The sequence below is a fragment of the Erinaceus europaeus genome, chromosome 18 (assembly GCF_950295315.1).
Source record: "Erinaceus europaeus chromosome 18, mEriEur2.1, whole genome shotgun sequence".
Lineage (NCBI taxonomy): Eukaryota > Metazoa > Chordata > Mammalia > Eulipotyphla > Erinaceidae > Erinaceus > Erinaceus europaeus.
Genome location: NC_080179.1, coordinates 50,271,581 through 50,284,390, shown reverse-complemented (window position 1 = coordinate 50,284,390; position 12,810 = coordinate 50,271,581). Strand labels below are relative to the sequence as shown.

At 38.7% G+C, this 12,810-nt stretch overlaps 1 long non-coding RNA gene across 1 annotated transcript in view; it reads left to right on the top strand.

The window, feature by feature from the left end:
* The window catches only part of LOC132534330 (uncharacterized), a 325,111-nt gene extending 317,522 nt beyond the window's left edge, over window positions 1-7,589 (top strand). The window contains exon 3 of the long non-coding RNA XR_009546058.1: window positions 7,280-7,589. This is a non-coding gene — a long non-coding RNA (uncharacterized LOC132534330). The remainder of the gene's footprint in view (window positions 1-7,279) is intronic.
* The last annotated feature ends 5,221 nt before the right edge of the window (window positions 7,590-12,810 follow it).

Genomic DNA, 12,810 nt, shown 5'->3' with positions numbered 1-12,810 from the left:
AGTTGCCAAAAACCTGAACTATTAACAACACAAAATCTGTGAAGCACAATAACTCAGAGTACAACAAAATGAGATATACTTTTATATATAAATTTACTGTAAATTTTTTACAAAAACATAATAGGAGGTTCATCTGTGTGAATGTCTAGTACATTCTTTTGATGGTATCAACAATGTCTGAATTATAAGGTTGTCGAACTGCTGGTTCCAGACTACTAAATAGCTGTACTATGTGCAAAAAAATACCTAATTCAGTGTTTATTGTAGGTAAGAAATTACAATAAAAAATTTCATTCAGAGGGACAATGAAATAAATGACCATCCATAGCACTTATTCCCTTTATGCTTCCATGTCAGCAGTATATCCCAGTACACTAATATAAATCTATGCTATTTAATCACGATAAAATTAATTACCAAAATCATGTATAATATTTCTCATGTGTGTAACACATGCCTCTTGGGGAAATAAAATCTGAGTTTTAAAATACAAGGGAGAAACGGCTTTATTCTTAGGTTGAACTTTGTGAAAACTAGGTTATTGAATGTCAGATTGATTAACACTTGAACATTTCAATATGTCTTAGAATAATACTTGATAATAATTATAAATTTATTTTTGACACAGCACAGTGTGACTCTGTTGAGTACAAAGAAAACTAGTCTATGAGTCATAACGTAGGAGCAGGCTCTACCACAAAGCAATGTAATATTAATGCATGACTTGTTCTTGCGTAGAGAATAACTATTAATTAGATTTGCAGTTCCTAAAATGTATGCTACTGTTCTTTATGAATCTGTGGAGTTAATGACATATCTTCTTAATCTACATTCTCATCAATCATATTCGGTAGAAAGTATAAATTGCTCTGGCAGTGAGAACAGTGTGGAACTATACCCCTGTTATCATTTTGTAACTCAATATTAAATTGCAAATATATTTTTAAAAAAGTATAAAGTATATTTTGTATATTTCTTATTTTTCTTTTTCCTTTTATTTATTTTTATTTTTTGCCTCCAGGGTTATCACTGGGGCTTGGTGCCTGAATAAGAGTCTCATATGCTCCTGGTGGCCTTTATTTATTTATTTATTTATTTTTGGATAGGACAGAGAAAAATTCAAAGGGGAAGTGGAGATAGAGAGGGATAGAGAAAAATAGACATCTGCAGACCTGTTTCACTGTTTGTGAAGCATCTCTGGTAAAGGTAGGGAGCAGGGGCTTGAACCCAGGTTCTTGCACATAGTACTATGTAAGCTTAACTGGGTGCACCACTGCCTGACCCCCATATTTTTTCACATAAATGACTTTATTTTATTATTTTAATTTTATTAGTGATTTCATATTAGTTTACAAAATTACATGTCAGCAGGGGTATAATTTTGTGGGACTATGTGAAAGCTTGGTAGAGCTTAGAGGAGCTCTCCCATCTTTGGATGGAGGTCTGGAAAGACAACCCACTTGTTAGCCTCTCTCCTTATAGAGATGAGCCAAGAGGGAAAAGTCTCCCATATTCAGTTTCTCCTTGTTAGTCTCTCAAGCTCACAGAAAGCCTACAAGCCTCTCACACTTAGTTTCTCCTGCTAGCAGCAGGCCAGATGGCTTCCTGCTTTAGGGTTCACTCAAAGTTCACACATCCACTTCACCTTTTGATCATGAAGGAGAACACACTCTACCATACACCTCCCCAACACCAGGCAGTGAAAACCCCCAAATTCTACTTTCTTGTATTCTTTGATATCTGTGATTTACATCAAGCTTTGTTTTTCATCTTCTCTACCTCTCCTTACTGGTTTAACCCCTATGCTTCTCTCAAATGCCTTTGGATAATTAACTTACCTGCATCATGGAGACTAATCATTTTGACCTTTATGTATCTCATCAATTCTTGTCATACCAGCCCTCTACCATAGGGGCAAGCTGAACTTTAAGAAATATGTAATTTCTGACATGTGAAAAATGTTCTTTGTTTAACTCTCTATATAAGCTTGTACGCATCTCCAAATAAATGAATGTTCATACCAGAATATTCCCCGATGCCTCCTTTCTGAGTCTCACATTCCCTAGAATTGACGAGGGAGGGTCGGAGGTTTACCCCCTAGTTGGAGCCACTCCACATGAGCACCACCATAATTTCACACCATTCCATTCCCACCACCAGAGTTCTGAATCTTCACTCTCCCCACTGTAATCCACCAGAGTTCCCCTAAGGTTGTAGACAAACCATCATCTTTACAACTGTATGTCCACATTTATACACAATTGTCCCGTTTCTTCCAGAATCCTCTCTTCCCCTCCATGCCACGCATGACAACATTACTACCTCCCTAAGTCCCTCTCCTTTTCCTCCTCTCTCTCCAGGTGCTTATGGAACTGGAGGTCAGACCCCCCTTAGCTTCTTCCAACTGTCACTTCTCCCCCACTGGAAGCATGGATCAAGGTTTTTTTTGGGGGGGAGCAGAAGGTAGGAGTTCTTCTCTGCTGGATGCGGGTACTGGCAGGTGGATCTAGATTCTCATCCTGTTTCTATCTATCCTGAGTGTGGCCCCCATATTTTGTACATTTATGAGTGCTGTTAAGATCATGTATTAATTAAATTATGAAAGAAATAAAATAATGCATTAAATGTGGTTTCTAATTTATATCACCATGAAGTTTCTTATATGATAATTATTGCTATATAATACCCCCAATTTTATATGTTCATCAGTGTTTAAATAGAGAACTTTTTCATAATCAGCTACTAAAGGATGATACTGAAAATGCTTTTAGCAGTAAGACTCAATTAAAACTTAGAGATAGAAACAAATCAAGTCTGAGGGCATGGGTCTCACATTTTGTCTAATCAATATTTTCATTTGGATAAAATTATTTCTGAAAAAGAGGTTAAAGATTTGTTCTCTCACATAAACTGTATATACTTATGCCTGTATATACTTAAGTCTATGAAGAGAATGATGACTGGAATGTAATCAATAATGTAGCTCTTTGTAGTTGAGCAGAATTCAATGGGTAAAATGCCTACTATTTTGTTGTTGTTATTGTTGTTATTGTTGTTTTTTCCTGAATACTGAGCAGCTCTGGTTCATGGTGGCAGGGGATTGAAACTGGGACTCCAGAGCCTCAAGCATGAGAGTCTCTTTGCATAACCATTATGCTATTGACCCCTGCCCACCACTTGGTTTTTGTTTGTTTCTTTTGCTTGCCACCAGGATTACATTATGACTGTCTTCTTTCTGCACAACATCACCACCACTCCTTTGGCCATTTTTTTTCTTTTTTAATAGCAGGTGAAAGAGAAAAGGATGAGAGACTGGAGTAGAGAGATAGAGAGGAGAGATCCCTGCAGCACAGTCCCATTGCTTCTGAAGCTTTATCCTGCAGGTGGGAAAGGAATGCTGGAGCTCGGGTTCTAATGTGTGTACTCTACCTGATGCACCACTGCCTGGCCCTGTGTTTTAAGAGGGTTCTATGGTCAGATGAATTCCTACTATGGTTTCAAATAGTCTGGATTTTCAAGACTCAGTATGATTTTTATGGGTTCAAACTTGGGCAAATAGAATAATATTGCTCTTTTATTTCCTCTCGCCTCAAGAACAACACTTTAGAGAGACTGCTCTGTAAGCCCATGTCTCAGGATAAAAAAGATCTAGAACAGATCTATAATCAGTTCCCAGCTTATCTAAAAGTGCAAGCAATAGATAACCCTTTGTTTTAAACTCATTGAGATTTGGTGATTTCTTGCTACTGTGTCATAAAGTAGTGAAAACAGGTTAATACCAGCATACAGCTAAAAGTCAGAAGTGGAACAGAGTTACTGATGTGCTGTTACAAGGTTCTGTTCTGTTCTGTTTCCCATCCCCTCCTCCTTCCTTCATATACAGAGAGCAAGAAAAAGGGCAGAGAGGGATGAGGGATGGGGAAGAAGTCATAACATTAAACCTTTCTTCAGTGTGTTGGGGACTGGACTCAAACCTGCGTTACTTGAATGGTAAATAGATGCACTATGCAAGTGAACTGTGTATCTGCCAGTAAGGATTCCTTTTACAGAATCTCAGTTCCTTCCATAAGTTAAGAATATGTCTGAATGTTTCTAAGGTAACCAAATTTTTTTAAGATATCATTTTTTAGGAGACACACAAGTATTAGACTATTATGCTATCTGCACAATCCATTTAACTACATTTAGGACATATCTAGAGTCAACTTAAGTAGAAAGTGAAAACAATTACCTAACTAATTTAATGTCTGATACCTCTTGCTTTAGTTAATGAGGTATGTAGAAGGAGATAAAATATATCTTAAAAAGTATTTTTTTTCACTTGAGTTTAGATGCAATTTAAAAACGTCTAGATTTATACTAGTGTTTGAAATGTGATAGCTCGATGTGGAACACTAGATAAAAATGGTTTCTTTTCCCACCTGAAAACGGGTTCCAGTAAAAGTGTTACTAAATTAACTAGAAATTCTTCACGAGAGTCCAAAGCCACAAATATATCACTGTACAGAACAATTTTTGAGTGATTTTCACTTCCAACTGCTCAAAGTAATCTCCCCAGCAGTACCATGTGGAATCTATTGTTCTAACTTAAACATATCATTTAATCAGTTTAATCTCACATTTAGATTGTCTCTTACTTATTTTGTTAATTTAATAATGATTGATAATATTGTAGGATAAGAGTGGTACAGTTCTATACAATTCTCAACAATAGAGTTCCCCTATTCTTTATCCCTCTGAGAGTATAGACCCAGGATCATTATGGGGTGCTGAAGGTGGAAGATCTGGCATCTGTAATTGCTTCTTTGCTGAACATGGTTGTTGACAGGTGGATCCATACTCCCAGCTTGTTTCTGTCTTTACCCAGTAGGTTAGGGGTCTGAGAAAGTGGGGTTACAGAGTATATTCGTGAGGTCGTTTGCCTCACAAATATACTCTGGATTTCAGGTTGGTGTCATGGTAGCAGCTGCAACTTGGTGTCTGAAAACAATTAAGATATAAAGCAGAACAAATTGTTTAATAGTCAGGAACCTAAATGTAAAAATATAGCAGATGAAATTTGGGGTTTCCATTTTAGGTATATTTCAGGGAGCCATGACTTACTAATTTTTGCCTGAGCCCTACAGCTAATAGGCGGTGGTCTAAAGGTATTGTTGGGAGATGGTGTCAAACTTGGAAATAGGACTAGAAAGCTGGATCAGGGCAGAGAGTATGGGAATATGGGAAAAAGAGTTAACAATATTTATATACTTTTCTCATATTTGAGCCCCCCTGCTCCTTACCTCATGAGAGGTGAAGCAGGTCTGCAGATGTCTTTCTCTCTACCCTCCCTTCTCAATTTCTCTCTGTCCTGTCAAATAAAATAGAAAAAAATATTAACAACAATTATTAACCCTTTTATTTTTCTTTCCTCTCTATTCTCTTTCCCACCAGAGTTACCACTGGGGATTGGTATCTGCACTGTCCACTTCCAGTAGCTATTTTGCCTCTTTTTTCTTTCTTTTTCCTGATAGAAAGAGAAAGGGGAGAAAGAGGGGAAAACAGACTTCTTTTTTATTGTTATTTTGTAGTTATTTATAAAATGAAAATATTGGCAAGACCATAGGATGAGAGGGGCACAATTCCACACAGTTTCCACCACCAGAACGCCATATCCCCTCCCCTCCCCTGATAACTTTTCTGTTCTTTATCCCTCTGGGAGTATGGACCCAGGGTCATTATGGGATGCAGAAGCTGGAAGGTCTGGCTTCTGTAATTAATTCCCCACCGAACATGGACATTGGCAATTTGATCCATACACCGAGCCTCTCTCCAGAAAGAGAGACTTCTACAGTAATGCTACACAGCTTGTGAAAATATACTTCCTTGGGGTGGCGACTAAGTACTTGAACCCAGGTCCCTCCTCAGGTAACTCTACCATGTTTAGGCTTCTGTCGGGCCTAAACATTTTCCTAAATGAGCATAAAGGGAGCCAGGTGGTGGCACACCTGGTTGAGCACATATGTTACAATGTTCAAGGGCCCAGGTTCGAGTCCATGGCCCCACATGGAGGGGGAAAGCTTTGTGAGGAGTGAAGCGGGGCTGCAGGTGTCTCTCTGTCTCTCTTTCTCTCTACCTCTACCTACCCTCACAATTTTTGGCAGTATCTATCCAGTAAACTTATTTAAAATAAAAAAAATAATTTGAAAAAGGAGCCAGGTGGTGGAACACCTAGTTAAGGGCACATATAACATTGTGCAAGAATCCAGGTTCAGCTAAGTCAGAAAGATAAAGATGAGTATGGGATGATCCCACTCATCAACAGAAGTTGAGGAAGAAGATCTGAAAGGGAAACTAAAAGCAGGACCTGACCAAATTGTAAGTAGGGCACCAAAGTAAAAACCCTGTGGTGAGGGGTAGACATGCAGATTCCTGGGCCAGTGGGGGGTGGGAGTGGGTGGGAGGGATGGGTCACAGTCTTTTGGTGGTGGGAATGGTGTTTATGTACATTCCTAGCAAAATGTAGACATATAAATCAGTAGTTAAGTAATACGAGAGGGGGAAAATCAATTGTATGTCTCAAAGTTTTTCAAAACACAAACTGAATCTTTTTGATATATAGGCTGTGTATTTGATATGCAGACTCTCTCAAAAGCCTAGACCAAGTAGATCAGAAGCATCCAATAGCACAGCTATATACAAGATACTGGGTACTGTACAGCAAACCCTAATAAAAGGACTTTTCAAAGTTAACCCAATTACCAAATAATGTGATGATAACATTAACTATCAATTGTCTTTTTGAACCCTAAGACAGCAGGAACCTCACATCTCCACTATAGAGCCCCTATTTCCCCCAGTCCTGGAGCCCACTCTCCCGTATGCCTCTCCCAATCCATATCAAATAATATTGCATCCGCCGATCACAACCTAACCAACGCAACGATTGCCACCTCAACATGCTTCACTTCAGACTGTGTCCAGAGACTTTACATGTGGAATGACAACCCTTCAGCTTCATTACTCAGGTGAGACCTTTTCTTTCATAGTATACTCTAATTTCATCTCAGGTGGTTCACTTTCTAACAAAGTCCCAAAACCTAGATATACACTAGTTTCTTTGAGAGAGAGCATATCTTCACACGCATCCATAAACTACTGCAAAATATATGCCTGAAAGCAGAAGTACACTAGAGTTTGCAGTGAGTACCTCCCTAAGACTTCCTCTCCACTATTCCAAGCTTTGGGTCCATGATTGCTCAACAATTTGTTTGGCTTCGTATGTTAACTCTCTTTTCAGTCACTAGGTTCCAGATGCCATCAGGATGCCGGCCAGGCTTCCCTGGATTGAAGACCCCACCAATGTATCCTGGAGCTCAGCTTCCCCAGAGACACACTCTACTAGGGAAAGTGAGAGGCAGACTGGGAGTATGGACCGACCAGTCAACGCCCATGTTCAGTGGGGAAGCAATTACAGAAGCCAGACCTTCTACCTTCTGCAACCCTCAATGACCCTGGGTCCATGCTTCCAGAGGGATAGAGAATGGGAAAGCTATCAGGGGAGGGGGTGGGATATGGAGATTGGGTGGTGGGAATTGTGTGGAGTTGTACCCCTCCTACCCTATGGTTTTGTTAATATTCAAGCCCCTGGTTCCCACCTGCAGGGGGAAAGCTTCACAAGTGGTGAAGCAGGGCCTCAGGTATCTCCTTGTCTCTCTCCCTCTCTGTCTCAGCCATCTCTCTCAATTTCTCTCTGTCTCTATCCAATAATAAATAAGTAAATAAAACATAGAAATTTAAAAGGGGGGCAGGTGGTAACACAACTGGTTGAGCGCACATGTTACAATGCACAAAGACCCGGGTTCAAGTCCCTAGTCAGCCCCCACCTTCAGGAGGGAAGCTTTGCAAGTGGTGAAGCAGGGCTGCAGGTGTTTCTCTGTCTCTCTTCCTCTTTATCTTCCCTATCCCTCTCAACTTCTGACGGTCTCTATCCAATAAATAAATAAAAATAAAAATAATATTTTAAAAATTTCAAAAAGAGAAAAAGCCAGGAGATAATAAAGCACAGTATATTGCATATCAAAAACAGGAAGTTTTTGTTGTTGTGTGGAGATAAATATATATTAGTGGTGGCCCAATGGTGAAGAGTAGAAGTGAGTCTTGAGAAATCCAAGTTCTAGCTTGGTGACCTAAGTTGACTGTGAATGTGACCTGGGGCAAATCTTTTCATCTTTCAATTCTCTTATCTTCTTGTTAAGGTCAATAACTTAGTGTGCAGTTACCTCTTTTTGTCTGGAACTACTATTATTTTAAAGAATGTATATTAAGAAGAGCTAGTTGTACTAAACTGGAGACCTATCCAGTGTGAATATAAAGAGAGACAGTCTTCAAGAGCTGCTGTAAAAAGCATCTACATTTTCAGGAGACAAATGAGTATCTAACTAAAGATATGCCTTGCTTCTTTGAAAAATCACTCCTTGAAGAACTACATTACCTATTTTGAAGAACTATATTCCTTTTTTGGGGGAAGGTACTTTTTTTAATTTAATGAAGATCTACATCAGTGCCTGTTTTTGATAATTAAAGGAGATTTACACCTTTATGATATAAAAAGTGCAAATTTTTCTTTTGTAGCAACTGCTCAGAATCAGTGTACATCCAGAAGGTGTCCAACTGGTGCTGCCAGGTTCCTTCCTGTGAAATAGTTTGTGTAGACTGGGTTTGAATCAGATCATCTCTGCCTTCTCTACATTCGTGCTATTTTGGGCTTTATATGATATTTGCTACTGTTATTTTGGGAACCAAAGAATTTTCAAAATATTTACCATACCTATTAATGCTAATTGTATCTTCACTTTATACCATTTTGTCTTTTGATAGCTTAAAGAGAAATGCTCTGTAGTAGGGAACCATGCATTTTCTAGGAACAAGGCAATGTTTACTGCTCTATGTGCTTCTGGCAGTGCATTGCTACTTTTATTTTTTGAGTTTCTACAACCCATGTTGAAAAGCTCTAAAATAACCTTTTCCTGGATTCATTTTTATTTTGTTTTTTTTTCTCAGACCTTGAATTGTCAGTCACCCAGCATGGAATGTAAGTTTTTTTTTTCTTGTAAACCACTTTAAAGGAAATATACCCATTCTGAACATTTCTGAAGAAAATGACCTCTTGCCTACAGAATTACCAAGACATTTGTGTTAAAGAAACGTCCTTTTCGCCTGGAAGCAATTTGGTGTATTTTGATTTATGCCCTTGACATGTTTTAAAGGTTAAGAAAATTCTCAGTGTATTTATTCTAAAGGAAAAGGACTCAGTTCTTCAGATATGACTGTTTAGTGTTAAATATTCTTTTAAAAATATTAGAAAACTTGACTCAGTGATGGGATAAGGTTCCATCTTTAATTCAAGTGTAATATGCAGAACTGCTGCTGGTACAGAGGTGATATTGTTTGGGCAGCTGAGGCCATTTTAGGGGATACCAGTAAAAGCAGGAATTGAAAAGTCATGCCATTTAAAAACTCAGAAAATGTAAAATAAGAAAGTAAAACAATCAACCTTGAACGCCAAGGCTTTATCAGGAATTTGTACATTTAACTTCTACAAATGAAAGCTGAAATCTAGAAGAAAGAAAGAAGATTCAGAGTATCAATCTTGGAATTTTTTCTTTTTTTTTTAACTTATAAAAAGGAAACATTTATTAAACTATAGCATAAGAGGGTACAACTACACATAATTCCCACCACCAGGAATCTGTATCCCATCCACTTCCCTGATAGCTTTACTATTTTTTAACCCTCTGGGAGTATGGACCCAAGGTCATTGTGGGATGCAGAAAGTGTAACATCCGGCTTCTGTAATTGCTTCCTTGATGAACATGGGCATTGACAGGTCAATTGATACTCCCATCCTGTCTCTCTCTTTCGCTAGTGTGGTGGGGCTCTGGGGAAGTGGAGCTCCAGGACACACTGGTGGGATTGTGTCTCCAGGGAAGTCTGATCGGCATCATGCTAGCATTTGGGACCTGGTGGTTGACAAGAGAGTTAACATACAAAGCCAAACAAATTGTTGACCAGTCATGAACCTAAAGGCTGGAATAGTGCAGATGAAGAGTTGGGGGGTCATCCATTTTATAGATAGCTAGTAGGCATGTTTTAGTTATATTCCAAAGGGCCTGTGGCTATACTAGTTTTTTTTTTTTCCTTTTTTCCCCCTGAGCCTGAAATCTGATAATGCAGGTGGATCCAGTTATTGTATATGGAGATGATGTCATGGATCAAAAAAGGACCAGAAAGCTGGATAAGGAAAGAGAGTCTCCTTAATATGGGAAAGAGAGGTATAAATATTGTTGACTGTAAACCCCATCAATTTTATCTGATCTGGAGCCCATATTCATTTTAGGAGACTATGTGACCTCTTAATCCCTATAAATCTGAGCTCACATTCTGTGGTCATGAGTAGGAACATTCCAAGCTACCCCAATATTGATCCATCTTCCTCAGGTGTAACACAGAGTATGTTGTCCATCCTTCCTTCAGAGGATGGAACATTCTCTACTGTTGTTGATCCAAGTTGAGGGCAAGGTCCTATGGGTGCCCACAAAGGGGTTCATTTTGTTGTTCCTGATAGAGATGACTGGTAACAATGGAGATAGGGATTTATTTGAGGTCTAGGCCCATCATGCCTGTTTGGGAATCTCAGGACTCCCCAGATAGGGCCCCAAGCTGATGGAGTGGCCTGATAGTGACTAAAGAGTCATTGTTAAAGCATGCCAGTCTCTTCCTTTATTCAGCTTTTGCAGTCCTTACTTTGATAAGGTTAGCTGTGGAGTAAGTAAGATAACTTTAATAGGAAGTAGGTGAGGAGAGTATCTAAGTCTAAGTAGACACTATTTCGTTATGAACTTCATACTGACTCACTGCAGATTATTGTGTACTTTTGCTTTCAGGTATATATTTTGCCCTAATTTATGGATACATGTGAACATATGCTCTATCTCACAGGACCTGGCCTATATCTAGGTTTTCAGACTTTGTTAGGAAGTGGACCACCTGGAATGGAATTAGAGAATCCTATGAAAGGAAAGGTCTCACCTGAGTAATGAGGGTGAAGTGTTGACATTCCTGCCTGAGGTCTCTGGACACAGTCTGAAGTGAAGTATGCTGAGGTGGTACTCCTTGCGTTGATTAGGGTGGGATTGGCAGATGCAATATCATTTCGTATGAATTGAGAGAAGCATGCAGGAAAGTGAGCCCCACCCTAGAGGTTCCAGGACTGGAGGAATATAGGCTCTATAGGGGAAGTGGGAGGTTCCTGCTGTCTTAAGGTTTAAGAAGACACTAGATATTTACTGCTATAATCACATTATTTGGCAATTGGGTTAACTTTGAAATATCCCTTTGTTTGAATTTGCTGTATCATATACAACATCACCATAATTTATGTCCTTTTACATTATTTGTATATAGCTATGCCACCAATTGCTTCTGTTCTCCCTGGTCTAAGCTTTTAAGATAAGTCAACATATCAAAGACTCAGCCTATGCATTAAAAAGACTCAGTCTGTGCTTTAAAAAGTTCAATCTTGGATTTAAACTCTCAAAGTGTTGGGAAAAAATGTCGTGATTGAAATGATGCTGTCAAAGTGACTTTAGGGCTCATGACCTAGAATCTCCTTAGCAACGTTTGGTGAAATAGGAGATAAGAACACATGACTACACATCATCTCCCTTTGGGCTAAACCTCTCCAGTAAGGGAAGCTAAGATGCCTCACAACTATTCCTCCACCCCATATTTCCATGTATAATATGAAGATGTTGAATTAGATGACTTTCAGAGTGTCCTTTGGACAGCATTTCTCAACATTTCCACTCCTCCATGTGCCTAATCTTTCAGTGTTTTTGACCACTAGTTCTAGTTCCTGGTAGCTTACCTTCTCACTTTGGAGGAAATGAATCTAGTAAATCATACTTAACTTGCTACTTTCCAGAGGTGTTTGTTAATACTTCTTGTTGTCATTATTGTGCATTTTATTTTCAGTTTTATATTTGACATTCTATTTTATTGTTATTGATTTATGTCAGCAATTCTTTTATAAAAGCATGAATTTTCTCTATGCTTTTATTATTATTATTTTTACCAGAGCACTGATCTGCTATGACTTATGGTGGTACAGGGAATTGAACCTGGGACTTCAGAGCCTCAGGCATAACCATTATGCATTCTACTCCCACTTTTTATTATTTCTTCCTTTTAATGTTTCTTTTTTTTTATTATTTGCTAGGAAAGAGAGAAAATGAGAGGGGAGAGGTAACAGAGGAAGAAGACACTACATCACTCCTTTACCACTTGTGAAGCTTCTAATGGGGCCCAGGGGCCCAGGGGCATTGGACTCTTCTTTGTTTCAACCTTTTAATCTTTTAAAAAATTTTTTTTTATTTTATATTTTTAACCAGAGCACTACTCAGCTCTGGCTTATGGCAGTGTGGGGGATTGAACCTGGGATTTGAGAGCCTCAGGCATGAAAGTCTCTTTGCATAACCATTATGCTATACCTCCACCCCTTTTAATCTTTTTTAAATTAATTTAATTTTATTTTATTGCCACCAGGATTATTTCTGGGGCTTGGTGCTGGCACTATAATCTACTGCTTCTGGCTGTCATTTTTTTTTCCTTTTTTTCTTTTTAATTTGTTGTTGTTCTTAGATAGGACAGAGAAATTGAGAGAGGATTGGGAGGTAGGGAGAGAAAGACACCTACAAACAACCTTCAGGTGGAGAGGGGAGCCTGAACCCTGTTCTTGCACTTGGTTATATGTGCACTTAACTATGTGCA